General features: G+C 41.4%; 1 long non-coding RNA gene across 1 annotated transcript in view; it reads left to right on the top strand.

Moving 5' to 3' along the window:
- The window catches only part of LOC142829840 (uncharacterized), a 72,161-nt gene that overhangs the window by 3,978 nt on the left and 48,471 nt on the right, over nt 1-19,712 (top strand). Inside the window, exon 2 of the long non-coding RNA XR_012904679.1 lies at nt 3,324-3,407. This is a non-coding gene — a long non-coding RNA (uncharacterized LOC142829840). The remainder of the gene's footprint in view (nt 1-3,323; nt 3,408-19,712) is intronic.

Here is a 19,712-nt window from a genome sequence, read left to right as displayed (position 1 = left end):
ATTCCAGTGTGATTCATACACTTAAAAAAAAACAAAAACAAAAAACTGCCAGGTATCATCTTAGACACACCTTGCATGTTACAACAGTAGGTAATGTACGGTGTGTTTGACACAGCTACTTCCTCTTTCTGATATAGAATCCCCTAAACAACAAGAAACCAAACAGATATGGACAACACTGAGGTTAAAAACTCGAACATTGATTTCCTGTTGAAAAAACAGCTATAGTAAATGGTGTTAGCAGAGTCTAATGTGCCTTCACTTCTACTTCACTTTCTCCAAGGGTGAAAGGAGCAAGCACTCCAGTCAGGTAGATCCGCTCTGCTTCTGATCCATTTTTAAATAATAGAAATTACCCACCTCCAGGTAGTGATCAGTTGAGGTATGTCTACACAGCAGCGCTAAAACCAAAAAAAGCTATGCAACTTGAGCTATGTCAATTACATAGCTTAAGTCAAAATAGCTTATTTTGGTTTTTTGGCACTGTCTACACAGCAGGAAGTCCGAGAAAGAGTACTCTTCCTCCGACTTCCCTTAGTCCCCGTAAAATGAGGGTTACAGGAGTCGGAGTAAGAAGACCTCCAGCTCAACATTATTTTGACATTATGTCAAAATAACTGCTTGTAGTATAGACATGGACTATGTTATTTCGGAATAACATTAGTTATTCCAAAATAACACTGCTATGTAGACTTATCCTTGGATGATCCCAATTAGTTTGGATGTTGGGTCAAAGTGAGGGTAGTGCAGACAATGCAGCATATGTGCTTGTTGTGTTGCTTTTGCCAGGTACCAGTTGCACCTGTTTTCAGAAGTCTTCCTCTGAAATTAATACTGGTCCAAATCATCCCCTTCCATGTAATGCCCAACAGGTTGGGATCAAAGGATCCCCACACAGTTATTACCCCACAGAGTGGGGTGAGTGCAAGAATGCCATTTATGGGAAGCTGGGGGGGAGCAGTAAACCCTCTCCCCCGAAATTGGAACCCCTGGATTTCATACTTGAAGTCTGCTCACAACTTCATGCCTTAGCTCCAGAGGCAGTTCTTAAACGCAACAGATTTTGAGCTGCTTGCAGGTGTACTTTTGGGACAGGGGGTTTGTTATAAAAAGAGAGAGGTGGGTGAATAGAATAATAAAAGGCTGGGCATTCAACTTATTGAAGGATCGTTAGATCATCATGAAAACATTGCAGGGTACTCCACTTAAAAGATGGAGGGAATAGTAGGAATGAGTGTTGTGCTGCTGGGATTTGCATTTGGATAACTGTGTTAAATTTATAAATGTTCTTGAAAAAGGGGTGAACAGGGTCTAATCCAAAGTTGACTGCAAAGAGTTACAAAGGGATTTTACAAAACGGAGTGATTTGGCAACACAAAGGCAGATAGAATTCATTGTTGATAAGTGCAAAATAATGGACATGGAAAAATATAATCCTAACTACAGATACAAAATAGCTTGTACCACTCAAGAAAGAGATCTTGAAATCATTGTGGATAGTTCCATGAAAACATCTGTTCAATGTGCAGTGACAGTCTAAAAACTAAAACGGCTAACAGAATATTGGGAATCATTAGGAAAGGACTAGATAATAAGACAAAATACCATATTGCCTGTACATCAAGTCAATGTTGGCCCACATCTTGAATATTGTATACAGAACTGGTTACCCCATCTAAAATATATATATATTGGATTTAGAAAAGGTACAGAAAGGGCAACAGAAATGATTAGAGGTAAGGAACAGCTTCCATATGAGGAGAGATTAACAAGACTGGGACTTTTCAACTTGGAAAAGAAATGACTAAACGGTGGGGGATATGTTAGATGTCTAGAAAATCATTAATAGTATGGAAAAATAGAATAAGGAAATGTTAATTATTCCTTCACTAACCTAACACAAGAAGTTGACCCAATTACATTTATAGGCAGCAGACTTAAAACAAACAAAATAAATTATTTTTTCACAATCAATTCGGGAACTCTTTGCCAGGAGATGGTGGAAAGGCCCAAACCATAACAAGGTTCCAATAAGAACAAAATAAGTTCAAGGAGGATAGGTCTGTCAATGGCTATGAGCCAGAATGGGCAGGGATGGTGTCCCTAGCTTCTGTTCGCCAGAAGATGGGAATGGGCAACAGGGGATGGATTCTGATTATTGCCTCTCCTACTTATTCCTTCTGAAGCACTGGCATTGGCCACTGTTAGAAGGCAGGACACTGGGCTAAAAGGACCTTTGGTCTGACCCAGTATGACCATTCTGATGTTCTTATATAGAGCTGAAATGTATCTGCTGCCTGCTGTAAACCCACTTGACCCCATTACTCTTCCAGAGCTGAGATAGACCCCAGGAAGCCTGACATGGTCTGTCTGTCTCCACAGAAAAAACTTAAAAAACATTGAATAGTCTAGCAGCACTTTAAAGACTAACAAAGCAGTAGATGGTATCATGAGCTTTCATGGACACTGGGTTGTGTCCACAAAAGCTCATAATGCCATCTACATGTTTTGTTAGTCTTTAAAGTGCTACTTGACTATTTGTTGTTTTTTAAGTTTTTCCTGTTACAGACTAACTCGGCTACTCCTCTGAATCGCTGCACAGAGTTAGTAACAAAATAAGAATATATATTAAAATTTTAAGACTAATCAATGTCCCTTATGTGACTTGCTACAAGATGTCAGAATATATTAGTGTTAGAGCTAAGTGGGTCTAACATTTATTTAATTTTCTTTCTTTTATATAGGAATTAGATACAGTGCTCCTATCAGCTAACTGCTAAGTTGTCTGCCAAAAAAAGTAGAGTTTTCCCATGATTTGGTAGCCCCTGGATAGAAATGATGTGTGTAGGGAGGAGGGCAGATGGGATTGGTTCCCAGCTCCCCACTTAGTGCTTGGTTTTGTACTGAGCATGTGCGATAACACTGCAGAAGCCTCTATCCTCAGTCTGCTCCCTCTTCCAGGCTCTCACTCTCTCCCCTGCCACACCCAATCATGGCATGCATAGGTCAGCCCCTCCCCCCCACCACAAAATCTGCAATGGCACCCTGGGTGACTGCAAGATTCCTGTTCCCCACTCTGAAAAAGTCAGGGTAGGGACAATTCCAACCTTAGTAGATTACAAGGGGTCTGAAAGGATCTTCTGGGATCCATGGGAGGCCAGGATCACATGTATGGAGGACTTGTTCTTCAGTGTCCTTCCTCTATTGATCACTTACATGAGTACTAGTAACTGCTTGGTGATCAACATAGATCTACCAAGTTTGGGAATGGACGCAGTATGACAGCATCACAAATTTTCTAATTTGCACGTGTCTCCTCTCAGTCCACCCAGTTGTCATCCCCTCAACCAACAGAGATCCTAGACCAGTGGAGTCATCCAGAGAACCATCAGGATGCATGATCACAAGTAGGCCCCAGGGGACTAGATAAGGACAGCAGCCATCGTAAAGGCAGACCAACAAGAATGTGTGTCCATGCATATTGTGACCTACTGAATTGTGGTTTTATACAAAGGAAGATCCACAAGAGAGAAAAAACTCTCATTCAAGGAGGTTGCAGATTGTCATAGTATGCTATTCAAAATATTTCCATTGGTTCATGAAGTGTTGGAGCGGTTATTTACAAGCTAACATCATCTGAGGAACTCTAAATAGGGCCTGATATTTTGCTCTCCATTACATCACTTTCATGTTTGCAACTCTGACCCACAGTTGGGGTATGTCTATATTAGCTTGTTAATTCAAGCTAGGTAGGCAAATGAGGCGACCGGAGTTGCAAATGAAGCCCGGGATTTAAATATCCCGGGCTTTATTTGCATGTTCCCGTCCGGTCGCCGTTTTCAAATTTCACTTGCCCAAACTCACTGCCGCGCGGCTACACACGGCAGTGAAACGTTAATTCGAACTAAGTCCTTCGTTAAGAATGTTAAGAACGTTAAATCCTTAGTTCGAATTAACATTTCACTGCTGCATGTAGCCACGTGGCAGTGAGTTTGGGCAAGTGAAATTTCAAAATAGCGACTGGACGGGAACATGCAAATAAAGGCTGGGATATTTAAATCCTGGGCTTCATTTGTAACTCCGGTCGCCTCATTTGCCTACCTAGCTAGAATTAACGAGCTAGTGTAGGCATACCTTTGGAATTATTCAGATTCCTGATTTGCACTAGTGTAAATGAGAGGAGAAGCAGTCCCACATTATTGGAGGAATAGGGTTATGTTGCGCTCCTACAGAAAGGCTTCTCAGGCCACTTTTTCTGCTTGTATCACTGAGGTGTCTGGAGTCAGTAAAAGATGCCACACGTGCCAGAGGTAGAGTACAGACAGTCATCAACAATGCTCTAGGCTAGGATCAGGCACTAACAAGAGAGCTGATCTAATATTGCTCCTACTGGGCCTGTGCAGACTGGAAATCTTGATGAGTGCTAAATCCCCTTAAAAATGTAAAATCTTTCCAACAAGCAGCTTAAGCAGGTAAAGGCCAAAACACTGTCCTATACAGTTGATGGACTCTGGAAACGACTTCCCCTCCTTCATAACAGCCACATCCCAAGACATTTTGTGGCATATTCTCAGCTGATAGAAATCAACCTGGTTCTGTTGAGTTCAGAGTTACAGTGAGGTACACTAACTGAAATCCAGCCCTCATGAGGGTGGTGCAGTCATATTGAGCTACACCAGATGAGGATCTGGCTCAGAAAACATAATATAACATCTCATTTAGCTGGGCCTTGATGCAGTTGGAGCGTTGTGGGGGAAATTATTGCAGGGCTGGGCTGTAATCAGCTGGGTTGCCAGCTTATTTTAAGTAGTCACAAGGAATATGTTTTCTATCTGACTCAGATCTTTTATAATGCATTTATGTGGAAAGTTTAAGTTAAGGGCCTGTATGATATGTTTGAATATGGAGCTTGGGGAGCTGCTGCCATTTCATATGTTGTACAAAGAACCTGCCTTTTCTTGTTTTTAATCAATCAGTTTCCAAAAACATACCTTAGTTATTTTGAATGCTAAAACCAAGAAGAGCAATTAAGGAACATTATCTTTTAAAGATCTTGGGCAAAAGCATCCCAGGCTTAGGGGAAAATATCCAAATCGTCTTTATGCAAATATTCCAACTGGAAGCCTGTTCCGGTGAGCATTTCTTGCAAGTTTTCTACAACACATTCTGTTCTCATTAAGATTCCAGATAGAGGCAGATTATCATCCCAGGGCTGAGACTTCATATACAAGCTGCATGCTGGAGTTCAGCTTCAGAATCCCAACCTCGTCTGGATTGAGAAAAGGCCAGGGACATTCCTGCAGCTTGAAGGGGGTGGTAGTAGTAGTAGTAATAATTAATTAAAATAATTAATAATAAAAATATATGTGAGTAGCTAGTGTGTGTGAAGAGAAGGGGAGCAGAGAGAATATTGTGGAGTTGCAAATCCACCAGTGTCATTAACCCAAATTCCATCCTCAGCAACACAGAACAAGAAAGGATTTGCATTGCTTCTTTGCAGGCTCCTGGCTTCCATCACCTCAGGGAAAGGAGTGGACCTTATTTACCTCGTGATGTTTTGCTGTTTCTCCTTCAGTCAAAACTAGGAAGGAGCACAAAGATGTAATTTTTAATTTGTTTATTTTTCTTGTAATTTAGCCAAAATTTTCAAATCTCAAAATAAATAAATAGGTTCAGTTAATATGTTGGGCGAAGGGACAGGCTAAAGTTCATTTCAGACCATCCTAATCAGTTTTCTCAGCCCTAATTGTTTTCTGCCTTCCCCAATTCTATGTGATATCCTTCAGCAGAATCTTTTTTAAGTATACAAAACTGCTCCACCCATTGTTCCTTTCATCACAGTTGTGTGTTTATGTGTGCTTATTATCACTAACCGTCTTATTGACTCAGGCTTGATTTATACATGGAAAGTTATCCCAGAAATTCAAGCCCATCTTAAAACTGGATGGAATTGCAGAGCACACAAGGCACCACTGTCTGGAAATGTCCTCAACTTATTCCAGGAAGCAGATTTCACTAAACCAGTTATAAAAACGGTTTTAGCTGCCAAAGCTTTGTCTAGACTTTGGCTGGGTTTGCCTTAGGAGTGTTTTAGTGGTATAGTTAATGCCGATATACTATACTCACCAAGCACTCCTATTATGAAATTAGCATACAATGGCAAAGCTACACTTTTGCTGGTTTAGCCTTACCATCACCTCCTTTTCATATGTGTTCATTTTTTTTAATTGTATCCTTTGGTATATATGGTTGTGACTATTTTCTTCCACTATTTGATCTGAGGAAGTGGGTCTGGCCCACGAAAGCTCATCATCTAATAAACCATCTTGTTAGTCTTTAAAGTGCTACATTGTCCTGCATTTTGCTTCAACTACCCCAGACTAACACGGCTACATTTCTATCACTATTCTCCATAAGTAAGATATGATATATCAGTAAAAGCTTAATAGTCTTGCCAGTATAGCTGTGTCGGGACTAGAGGGATTTTGAATACAGCTAGCTATCAAAGATGGCACCTCTTCCCACTTCTGATCAAAATTCTGTAGTGTGGATGTGGCACCAAAGACTCAAGAGTAATTTCCGAGGCCAAATAATGAGAGATTCTGTTCTTAATTTTGCACTTTCTAGATGGTGAACATAACTTGAGAAGACCATACTTTTGGTTATACTGAACCACAATGGCTCTCTGTGGGGAAAAAATGGCCTATCCAATACTGACATACTGAGTTCTAGCAGAACCCATATGCACAGCCCCAGCACAAATACAAAAGATACCAGAGCAGGACTTTAGCACCTGGTTTTATATAGGAGTATCCTATCTAACAGTATCCTACCATTACTCAACCACAGAAAGTCAGTAAAATCAAATGGTCCCCAAAAGCACGTGTTTCATTAACTGCCCATGAAAGGTTAGATTAAAATATCAGCATTTTGGCTGTCACAAATACAAAATGAAGAGAGTATAGACTACAATAATTATTTATCAAAGAGCAGCACTGTGTGTGGTTTTACACAACATACTACTATTACTATTGATCATCAGCAGAGAGAGGCTAGACTCAAAATGACCTTATGTGGCAACAACATTTCCCAGCCTTCTGCAGCTTGAGCAATCTGAAATACCACCTTGCAATTATAATTTTCAAAAAATAACATCTCCAGAAATCATTACTTCCCAGAAAGGGGTCAAAGGATGAGTAAGTCAGTTCTCAACTAACATATAAGCTTTAGATGTTGCTACAAAATTCCTAATGTAAACAATCTGTTCAGTTGACTGAATTAAAAACTAGGCTGTGAATTGGTCTCTTCATACCCATTTATTCAGTGTTGTTTGCAAACATTCATGCAAAATGTTTCTAAAAAAGATTGGAAACATCCAAATTTTGTGCTTAAGACCAAAAAAAAGCTTAATCAAAAAAGTGATGTTTATAGGGAATGAAACAAAATTCATCTGAGGCAAAGGGGAAATTGTTCATGAAAAGCTAAGTCATCCAATCAGGATGAATATCACATAAATGACTAAATATTCACTACAAAATCTGTGACTCATCTCAGCAACAACTTACTCTCTCTCCTTCCCTGCACAGGCTCACTTCTGCTAACCTGCATAGTGGCAGTCCTGAGGGCATTGTTCTATTTTACTGTGATTCAGAAAGCAACAAATGCAGAATTCCCCCAGAACTATTAGTGGGGGCAGAGCCAAGGCTCCTTCCATTCCCCACATACCTGTTTGGGTGGAATAAGGGTTGCCTGATTCCTATTTATCCATCGTATTTATCCTGGGTCCAAAGTGCTGATAGTCAGGGTAGGGGCATAAGGATGGGTTCTTGCTCACCTTACACCTGTGTGTGCATATACAGTCCTGGTTACAACCTATCCCTTCTTTGGTACCATGGTGCATTCAGTTCTGTGCTATAGGTGGATTGTACCAAACACATTGCAACTCCCTACTCTCACGTGTTTACCCACTGACGGAAGAAGTGGGTATAAAGCACGACCATGCCGGCTCAGGAGGGAGGAAGTCCACAAATAGCAGGGGCAGAGCAGCAAAGTAGACCATCCCTTACACCCACGCCCTCCTTGAACTTCCCTCCAGAAATCCAGGAGAGAACTAGTATTGTACAGAGGTGCATTAATTCCCTCTGTGTCTGCTGCTGAGCAACTGCAAGGACCAAGCTAATGGCAGCATTGCCCCTTCATGGGGGAAAACATGGGCTAATGAGGATCATTACATGTGCATGGCTTCTTTTCTGTATATCTAGGGGTTCCTTCCCTTTGAATCCCTTGGATGTTCAGTGTTGGGAGACTTTACCATCTACAGATACTGTATGTTCCCAAATGCCTACTCCCTGGAAGGGATGTTTTAAAGGCAACTTGAGGAAGTTCATCTCAGAGTTGTCCTGTCCCTACTAAAAAATTTCTCTGGGATAATGGATAATCTGGGCCTACAGATGATTTATAGCCATAATGGCTGGAGTATCACATGGCACACCTAGTAATATAGCCAGTCATTAAAAACATTGAGAGAAACTGTTGTTTCTCTTACATGAAGGCAATAAGTGAAGAACTAGCTCAAATGAGTGATAGATTAGCTGCAAAAGCAGCAGACTGTCTTTGGTGTTTAATCATACAATTATATCTGAATAAATCCACTGTAGGTGAAATGCTAAATGATATCATAGGTCAGCCAGAATATAATTATTAATCATGTAATGAAAGAATTCTTGGCAGAGTTTCAATGCTGCTTCAAAGGTTATTAAGGAGTAATGAAAAAAACAGACAAGAAAGACATTATTCAGATATTTTTATCATTCATTTTGAAATCTACATTGCTGAGCAAATTGTCAGAGAGGAGCTAGTCAAATGAATGTGTTAAAGGACCTCTGACAGATTGACTTCTATTTATAGTTTACAGAGCATATGTGTGTCATAAAATGGTTGCAAAGAAATTCTCCAGACAGTTACAACAAAGGCAAAAGTGAATTATGGGGAAGCCTGTGGGGATACTAGTGTCTACCTGGAATCACCATTTTTTTGTTTTTAATAATCAGTCTAGAATATTAAAAAAGCTTTGTGCTTATGGAATATCTTCCATCTGGGGGTATTTGGCAAACATTAGTGAATTATCATAACGTCCCTGGGCTCTAATATGCCAGTTTGGCACAGCTTGTGCAGGTGTGGACAAAAAACAGCCCTAGAGAGACTATTGGAGAAATTATGCCTCAGAGTAGCAGAATTCCTGCTAAGATCCTTCAGGAGCTTGTAGCCAGACAGACTCCCCCCCCCCTCCTCCCCCATCTCATCCATCTTATTTGCCTCTCTGAGGTTCCTGAAGCATACAGGACAGAGAAGGAGCAATAAAATCAGCATAGTCTATGCTGGCTCATCTGATCCCGAGAAGCTGAAAACATAGATATGAGGAGAGAACGATTAAGGCAATAAGCTGGCCTCGAGGCTGCGAGAAGTGCCCGGCTGGCACCCATGTTGATACGAACACACAGCCGTCCCTGGGAGAGGAATCCCCCACTGAGAAAAGAATCTCCAGTACTTCCAATTTAATCCTCTCAACTCTCTCTGGGTATGTCTACACTACCCCGCTAGTTCGAACTAGTGGGGTAATGTAGGCATACCGCACTTGCAAATGAAGCCCGGGATTTGAATTTCCCGAGCTTCATTTGCATAAGCGGGGCGCCGCCATTTTTAAAACCCCGCTCGTTCGAACCCCGTGCAGCACGGCTACACGGGGCACGAACTAGGTAGTTCGAACTAGGCTTCCTAGTTCATGCCCCGTGTAGCCGCGCTGCACGGTGTTCAAACGAGTGGGGTTTTAAAAATGGCGGCGCCCCGCTTATGCAAATGAAACCCGGGAAATTCAAATCCCAGGCTTCATTTGCAAGTGCGGTATGCCTACATTACCCTCCTAGTTCGAACTAGGAGGGTAGTGTAGACATACCCTCTTACAAGTGTAAATTAAGTTCACAACTCCCTTGTAAGAACTGGTCTCACAAAAGGCAGACCAGCACTATTTGGCATTACAGATAAGAAAGAGAAATACGTGACCCCATGGGTATAAAGATGGGTACAGCAGCACACTCACTTTTGAGTGTCATTCTACCTTCTACCTGCTGGTCGGGTTAGGTGTTTGACCTCCCGAGGTTCTATGGGGACGCCCACCTCGTCTTTCCTAGGAATTGAGGGACCGGCCCTGGCCTGACATGCTGGAGTCGAGAGGCACAGAAAGGGGTAAAAATTGTACCTGGATGCGGTCCTCTGTCTTAAGTGTACACAGACTTAGAGCTCTTTAAAGATTAAGCTGATACTTGGTACTATTATTTCTGTTTTCCTATCTTTATCTTCTTTGTAACCATTTTTAAGATCTATATTTTGCTAGCAGTTAAGAAATAGAACAATAGCCATTGCAACCATATGATTTATAAGCTTCCTCAATAAACCTGTAACTGTTTAAGCTTTAACCTGACTCCTTCAGTTGCTGTAACAGAACCAGGCACAATTTAAAAGAACTTCAGCCGGTCTTAAGGGACAGATATAGGGAGAGCTTGGGCGTTTGGATTTGTGTCACTCCCAGGTGGCAGATCCGTTGGGGCACTTCTCAGCCTCCCCCAGGCTGCCCACTGCGAAGGAATCACAGATTCTAGCAGCTAAAATCTGAAGTGTAATAAGCTCTCCCTGCAAACTTATTGGGGCGCTCGTCAACCTCCTCCAGGTTGCCCGCTGCAAGGGACCCCGGTCTCAGCAGTTGAAGTCTCGGGTGTATAGCACATACACACACCACACACTGCCCTGACTTTCAGCTGACAGAGCTAAATACCTTCTGTTAGTCAGTGTGTGGGTAGGGGAGCAGAGGGCAGGGACAGTAAGTGAGCAGGGGAATTACCGCCTCCCTGCTCCTTCCATTCCTGAGGATGCCCAGGGAGACCAGTCCTGGTACTCCCCCAAGTAGCGAGACTACATTCAGGCTTCAGAGAACACAAAGGAGAGGCTGGGTCAAAGGGTCCTTGTGCACTGCTCACCCCAGGGTACCTGGAAGTAAGTATTTTTATTGTCCCCATTTTACAGGTGACCAAACAGAGTCACAACAAAGGTAAGTGTCTTTGATTTGGGGCAATCACAAATCTGAGTTTTAAATCCTGACTATTGTGATTTGTGTTATTTATTTTGTTGCAGTAACACCTAGGGCATGTCTATACTGGAAAATTATTTTGAAATAACTAAATTCGATTTAATAACTCCTGATTTTACAAAATCGAAATAACGTATCTCTCTCCCGCTTTCCCCCCCCCCCCCATGGGGAAGCTCAAAATTAGTCTGAGGCAGGCTCCATTACTGTGGATGTGCTACCTCAATTTAGAGCTCCAGAAAGCACTGGGAAGTAATTAGTTCGAATTACTGTTGGGAGTAGTTATTTTGAAAATAATGGCACCAGAGCATCCACACTACTGCTATTTCAAAATAACTATTTCAAAATTACGTTATTCCCTGATTAAAGGAGTACAGATTTTGAAATAAGTGCCCCGTTATTTCAAAATAACAGGCTTGGTAATGTGGCTACTCTGCTTATAAATTTGACCTAAGGGGGGTTATTTCAAAATAAAGTCCTACTGTAGGCCAGGGCCTAGCAACCTCAGTCAGAAGCAAGGTCCCATTGGCCTGGGCACTGTACAAACATTTTTTTAAAGTCCCTCCCCAAAATACTTACATCTCCTACCTCTCAATATGTGCCAGAAACACACTTCATAACAATAATGTCCTGATATTTAAGACTATTAGATCCTTAATTGGGTCAGTTACATACTGATAGTTTCTTTTGGACCATATGTGGGCACCATGACTTGACTCACATTTAGCACAAAAAGACCAGATGGCCCAGAGAAAGAAACAAATATGTTCCACATTATTTTTCAGATCATACCATCATCAAGTTAGTGCTCAGGATTGCATTGCGTATTATAAGCTGTTATGGTAACCTGTTGGCTAGGAGCCAACCACACTCTGTACTGTTCTCCCACAAGGTTAGCAGAGTTGAAGCTGTTGGTTATTTGCAAGAGACAATCCAAGGTGCTGCACAAAGTGATGCTGATGGGTTCAATAGAGGACACACTTTAGAGTCAGTATTAATGCCTCGCTAGAGTACAGGGTACTACTGGAGTTGCCTTCATTATGATGATTCTGACTTCTTCTAATTCTTATTCTCCACCTATGATGTTTCTCAACCTGCTTCTTTGTTCTGCATTGTGAACAAACAATGCATGATCTTTAGGTTACAATTTCCCCATTCTTTCCCATGTATCCTTTTCTGACCAGCGTAAATCGACTGCAATTTTTTCAGCTGTCACAAAAATGTCTTAATTCTTGAACTGCTTTGTTTTTCCATTACATTCTGTGACATTGTTCAGCATTGCCACAAAAATATGAAATTATAAAACAAGCTGATACATTTACAGGATTGCTAATCAGTTACAGTAATTTTGTGTAATCAGATTACATTTCAAGGATTATTATTCTTGTGCATTTGTTTATACAGAACCTCACATAAATCTCTAAGCATTTCACAGCATTACAAACTTAGGAACAAATGATGTGGTCCATACTTTAGCAACATCAAAGTCCTGCAGTTTCTCCTAGAAATGAAATTCAGTTATTTGAACATAACTGTAATTGTAATGGTGCCAATCACACTTCACACCAGTCAGGGCAGTAATTGAAGAGAGATCTCATTCATTTAAGTGAACAAAGTAATCTAGGTAGAAACAATCTGATTATATTGTTTGAACTCTATTCAAGACACCAGTGTTAAGTACCATCTGCTAAATGACTAAATAATTTCATCATTTTGTCCTCTTTACATTTGACTTCTACACCAGCTGCTGGTTCTGTTTATGACGTGTAGTCCCATTTTACCAGGCAGTACTACTGCATATGGTACTAGCAAGAGAAGTGATGGTAATAAAAGAAAAGAACTTGGGTCAGACTCAGAATGACTGGGGTGGGTGGGTATTTAGATCAGAACAACTTCAACTCCTTAACTTCAGCAGAATTCAATCTGGATGAAGTTCATTTTAGGATTGTGGCTTTAGGAATTTACTGGTCTTCTGATGAATGCCTGATAAAGTATCTCAGTTCTAGATTAGAGTATTTTATCTGGGTTCATGAGAATCCAACTCTTTCTATTGCTCCTATCATTTTTTCTGAGGTCTTCAAGGGTACAGGTGACTGGGCTCCTTCATCTGATTTATGTACTGGCAACCAAGTTCATCAGGACTTGCTGAAAAGTTTTACTCAAGCATCGTTCTCAGCTTGTCTAAATATGCTGAATGTGATTAAATATGAAACAGTTGCCATGAGAAATGAAGGAAATGCACATGTGGAGAAATTTGAGAAACTTTTACTAAGCAACTTTAAAATTCAAAAATGATTATTCAAGAACGGGTTGGGGTAACAGTTTAATAGATACTAACAAAGCAGATGCTCATGAAATTAACTAGGTTATATTTTATCAGTTTTAAAGACATATTTAGTTAAGTCTAGCTGTCTGTTCAGTGTTATTCATTCAGTAACCCCTGCATTATTATTATTTTATTTTATAAACGTTATCATCCTCTGGAAAACTTCCTCTCCTAATGAAGTCAATGGCAATTTTTGGTGGCCAGGTCTGGAATCAGTGCACCTGCTAACTGAACAATATTGGTAATAATAAGATACAGTGTACTTATCATGAAAGACTCTTTCACCATTAGACAACATACAACCCCCTCAGAGAAACAGCAGAGAATGAAAATAGCCAAGACATTTGGGTTTTGCATAGCTAAGAGGGGGCAAATGAGGTTGAGAAGTTCCACTCAGAGGGTATGTCTATACTGCATTCCTCTTTCAATAGAGAAATGCAAATGCAGACAAACAAAATTGCAAATGAAGAGCGTATTTGAATTTCCCGTGCTTTATTTGCATAATTGCGGCTGGCCACTTTTTCGAAATACCTTATTTCGAGATAAAAAACGCTGTTTAGATGCAGTTATTTAGAGAAAAAACCCTTATTTTTTTACCTTACTCCTTATAAAATGAGGTTTAAGGGTTATTTCGAAAGAAGGTTTTTTTTTTTAAATAACCCCACCTACACTGAGTTTTTTCTTTTGAAATAGGGTATTTCGAAAAAGCACCCAGATGTGATTATGCAAATGAAGTGCAGGAAATTCAAATCCGCGCTTCATTTGCAATTTCACTCAGCTGAATTTGCATTCCTCTCTTGAAGGAGGATGCAGTGTAGACATACCCAGAATGCCCAGCTTGTCTAATCAAACCCAGAGATTGTCAGCCAAAGTGCACTACATGATAGCAGCAGCCACAATGGCACACGCAGTGTTGTTGCAGCTACTGATCAAGATATTAGAGACACAATGTAGGGGTATGTCTACACTACCACCCTAGTTCGAACTAGGGTGATAATGTAGTCAACCGGAGTTACAAATGAAGCCTGGGATTTGAATTTCCTGGGCTTCATTTGCATGTTGCCGGGCGCCGCCATTTTTAAATGTCCACTAGTTCGGACTCCGTGCCCCGCAGCTACACGCGGCACGAACTAGGTAGTTCGGACTAGGCTTCCCGAGGAGTAACAGTAGTTCAGACTAGGAAGCCTAGTCCGAACTACCTAGTTCGTGCCGTGTGTAGCCAAGGGGCACGGAGTCCGAACTAGCGGACATTTAAAAATGGCGGCGCCCGGCAACATGCAAATGAAGCCTGGGAAATTCAAATCCTGAGCTTCATTTGCAACTCTGGTTGACTTCATTACCACCCTAGTTCGAACTAGGGTGGTAGTGTAGACATACCCTAGGTGCGGTAATAACTTTTATTGGACCGATTTCTGGTTGTTATTATTTGAATCTCTGGTCACTTACAAAGAGAGATTTCTGAGGCTAACAGCTGGGCTTTTTAAATCCAAAAACACGTTTTTCAATAAAAATCTGTTGCACTAAAACATTCAAAAAGATTGTTTTCATTCCAATGCAGAACTAAAGCAAATTTTGAAACTACCAACTGGCACAAAACAGAATTGTCATTCTCTGGACAGAGAATGTACCTTTGCACCTCTTGGATTCTGCCTGCTCCCAGAGGTTGTGCAGCCCCTGGTGTAAGTTTGAATAGCCTCATTACACCTGCCTCCAAGCTGCTCGTTAGCCTAGAATAGCCATACTGCAAAGCCCTAGCTATGTCTTCTCAATTGTCTTCAATGGTTTTGTGTGTTTCAGTCAGGATTATGTGACACAAATATTTTGTATTACCTATTGCTGTTGTTTCTTTGTCCTGTGTCTGAATTCTTTCTTTATCGTGATTATTATTATTATCACCATCATTATTATTATCCATTATTTAAATGAGAAAGATAATGTTTTGCTTGTGATATTTCAGTATTATGCTTCTGAACCTTTGCCACCATTTAATTTTTCGTTCATTCTTGATCTCTGACACTGTAATTGGAATCCCTTAAAGACTGTTCTCTGCTTTTCAATAATTCAGTTATGGAGTTGTATGGTGCATAGAAGGCTAAGACCATATTATGTTTTGCAGTGGGAGATACTGTTAATGTAAGTCAGAACTTTAATCTAAAAAATTGTAGACTAAAGCTTCCAGTGTTTGCTAGGACAAAAACTTAAAGGCATTGGGTAAGTCATAAATTCAAACATTTACTGAGGACCTCTTTTTCTGCAAAACCTGCATAGAATAAGTGGAGTGCTTCTACTACACTGAGAAGTCATGAAGCCAGTTCTATAATTTTCAGCGGGTCTATATGTTCAATAGGGCTAAGTTGTTGGCTCCTTTTACTCACCCTTTATACCTTGCTGAGTGATCTCATCCACACACATGGTTTCCACTACCCTCTCCACATCAGTGTCTCAGATATCTGACTTCCCACACTTAATTGGCTTCCTGAATCCAATCTCATACTTTCACCTGTCTCTTTGACATCTCTTCCTAAATGCCTCACTATCGTGTTTAATTTAACACAGCCAAATCTGAATTTACTTTCTGCTCCTATACCACTCTTCCAATATTTTGTCCCTGTACAAAACATCACTATTCTCTCAGGTTATCAGTCTGAAGGACAAAGATCATCTTCAGCTGTACTTTCTTTTTTGCATTGCCTACCCAGGCGGTGTCCAAATCGTGGGCTACGTCTAGACTGGCCCCTATTACGAAATAGCCATGCTAATTTCCAACTTTGGAATAGGGAAATCCGCGGGGGATTTAAATATCCCCCGCGGGATTTAAATAAACATGTCCACCGCTTTTTTTCCGGCTTGGGGAAAAGCCGGGAAAAAGCGTCTAGACTGGCGTGATCCTCCAGAATAAAGCCCTTTTCCGGAGGATCTCTTATTCCTACTTTCTTATTCATTCTTGATCTCTGACACTGTAATTGGAATCCCTTAAAGTCTGTTCTCTGCTTTTCAATAATTGGAATCCCTTAAAGGCTGTTCTCTTGAAAGTAGGAATAAGAGATCCTCCGGAAAAGGGCTTTATTCCGGAGGATCGCGCCAGTCTAGACGCTTTTTTCCAGCTTTTCCCCAAGCCGGAAAAAAAGTGGCAGACATGTTTATTTAAATCCCGCGGGGGATATTTAAATCCCCCGCGGATTTCCCTATTCCAAAGTTGGAAATTAGCATGGCTATTTCGTAATAGGGGCCAGTCTAGACGTAGCCCTACTGTTTCTTCCTCCAAAACATTTCTAAGATTGATTTTTTTCTGTCTGAACAGCAAGAAAAGTTTGATTTTCATCCACCATCTCCCACCTTGGAGACCATATTCCCCCCCTCCCCCTTGTTATTGCCTTGCCGTTATGACTGCCAAGATCATCTCTCATTTACCCTCTTTGAATCCTTTCGCTGGTTCCCCTTGTTTCTTCATATAAGGTTCGAGTTTCATGCCATCCCGTTCAATTCCCTTCACAATTCTTCCTCTTCCTGATACTTCAATCTAGTCTCTTGTTGCATCACCCCCACTTGCCTTCTGACAGCACTTTAACCAATCATGCCAACTTCACCAGTTCATTTGTCAGTTTTTCCCACAAACTGGCCACCCTTCAGGCCACCCTTGCTAATCTGGCCTCAGGTGGCCACTACTGTCTACTCTTTTCCATTTCTCCTCAGAACCCATTGCCACCAGGAAAGCAGCCAGTGAATAAAGGTTGAGGACCAGAAAGGTTACATGGCATGTACTTTGTCTAATTATTCTTTTAAAATGTCTGTCAACATCTCAGAGGGGTAGCCATGTTAGTCTGTAACTTTGAAAAGAATGAGAAGTCCTGTGGAATCTTGGAGACTAACAAATAATTCAGTTATAAGATTCCATGGGTAAAACCCACTTCATCAAATCAAAAGGAGTGGAAATTATGGAAATATGTAGTTACCTGTCAATTGCAGGACCAGTGTTAATGAAGCAAATTAAGTCAGCAAATTAAGTCCTATGCATAGCATTAGATGTGGAAATGTGAATATCAAAGGCAGAGAAAATGCCTTTGTAGTATGTTCACCAGTTAATATCTTTATTCAAACACAAGTTGATCGTGTTGAGCTTGTAAATGAACTCCAGTTCAGCTGTCTCCCTCTGTAATCAGGTGATAAAATTCCTTTGTAGAGGAACAGCTACTTTTAAAACCATTATTGAATGTCCTGGGAGGTTAAAATGTCTCCCTATACTTTTATGTGTGTTACCATTCCCGATGTCTGATTTGTGTCCATGGGTTCTTTGTTGCAGAGACTATCTGGTTTGGCCAACATACATGGCAGAGGGTCAGTATGCTATCTTAATGATTTAAGCATTTAAAACATCACAGACGGTATAATACCGCCCTAACCCTTTAAAGCTTTTGAGAGAATGTGAGCAGAGGTGGCATGTTAAATTGATCACATGAAGTAGGAATGTCAGCACATAGATGACTACATGATTAACTGATAAGTCTGGACTTACTGATTATCTAATACATGCGCACACACACACACACCTCTTGCTGCCTCTGTATTAGGAGGCAGCTCCATGAGGAGCTGGCTTAAAAGTTGGCTCCCCAGGAGCACTAGATCTGACTGTGCCCCCTTTCCTCCTGCACTTCTGCCTCTGATAGAGTTGCAGCAGCACGGAGGGGGAAAGGATCAGGCTGGAGCCAATGCAACCAGGGAGCCAGCTTTCAAGCCAGCTTCCTGAGCATATCAGCTCCCAAAGACCCACCTGCCCCCCACTCCCATGCTACCTCACACTGCTGTCTTTATCAGATGCAGCAGCATGGGGGGGAAAGGGGAGGCTGCCGCAAAGCAGCTTCTGTCCACAGTGGGCCTGAGTGCCCTGCAGGCAGATGATGCTCCACATTCCACAGATCAGCCTCTGTCTGCGGGGAGTACAAGCTCTGCGAAAGGAGCCTCTATCTGTGAGGAGCTTGGACCCTCCCAAAGACAGGAGTTGCTGCCACCCCTAGCTGCTGCCTCTATATCAGAGGCAGCAGCGCAGGCTGGCAAGCAGCCAGTCTCTGCAGGGAGCTGGTTTTTAAACTGGCTCCCCTTGGAGACCAGCTCCTGCCTGCCACTCTGCACTGCTACTTCTGATACAGAGGCAGCAGCCCGGAATGTCACGGGGCTTCCCAGGAGTGGGGCCAGGAGCTCCCTGGCTTCTAGCACTGCTCCTGGGGACTATCAAATAGTCATGTAACTAAGATATAATATATAAGATATAAGATATAATGTGGTTACATGACTATTCAATTACACTTTATCTAACATTCCTAACATGAAGTTCCACAAGCTCAAATGAATCCTGGAAATTCTTTGTTTCTTCAGTCCATTTTGATAAATGAGAGAGGGGAAGGCCTAGACCTCTCCTGTCACACAATAAGGAGATAAAGGCTGGTGTTCCTTCCACCCGCCCCATACAGCCACAAATTATGCCACTCAAACAGCTTAATGGCTGATGAGGCTTCATTATGGATTTCCTGCTGTGCTATTGGAGATGGAATACTAACACTCTCCAAGCTGTAGTCTCTGCCTTCTCCACCCTTTCAGATTGTAAATGACAGCAGTGTTTAAAAACAAATGCCTTGGTGTCATGGAGTTTACCGCTAATTACTCAACCAGGCTTCAGTATGTGTGCTGAGTAATTGTTCTGTCTGTCCTTTCTGTTTATGCATTCTTCAAGATCTTCTTAAACTATCATATAAAAAGACAGCAGATGCTGAGCCGTAGTGCTTTCCTTGTTTGCTTAGGTTTGTTTGCATTTGCATTGCTGTAGCAATCCAAGCTCATGTACTATTTAGTATAAAGGGATCATTACAGGGGCCCAGGTAAAACATGTCAAGGTCATAATCATAAGGAGTCTCAGGTATTACATATATTATAGGGCTTAAGAGAGACCTGTAAAAAAGCTGTGGGCTGAATACTGCAACTACTGGTCACACCAAAGAGGACCTTACTTCATGAGGGGCTGTTCATGAAGATATCATGAGTAGGGGTGGTAGAATTATGTCCAAAAGAAAGGGATAAATGTATAGTCAGGGGTGACACAGGTAAATCATGCAGTCCCACTGGCCAAGGATAGAATGTGACCAGGATAGCTGGGGATGGACTAGATTCAACCTCCCATCATTTTGTGCCTTTCACACAAGAGAAAATAGTTCAACTCCTAAGGCCTTGGATATGTAGAAAAACTACTAACGCACTATA

The sequence above is a fragment of the Pelodiscus sinensis genome, chromosome 6 (assembly GCF_049634645.1).
Source record: "Pelodiscus sinensis isolate JC-2024 chromosome 6, ASM4963464v1, whole genome shotgun sequence".
NCBI lineage: Eukaryota > Metazoa > Chordata > Testudines > Trionychidae > Pelodiscus > Pelodiscus sinensis.
The sequence above is the reverse complement of the archived record's forward strand: the minus strand, read 5'-3'. Positions and strand labels throughout refer to the sequence as shown.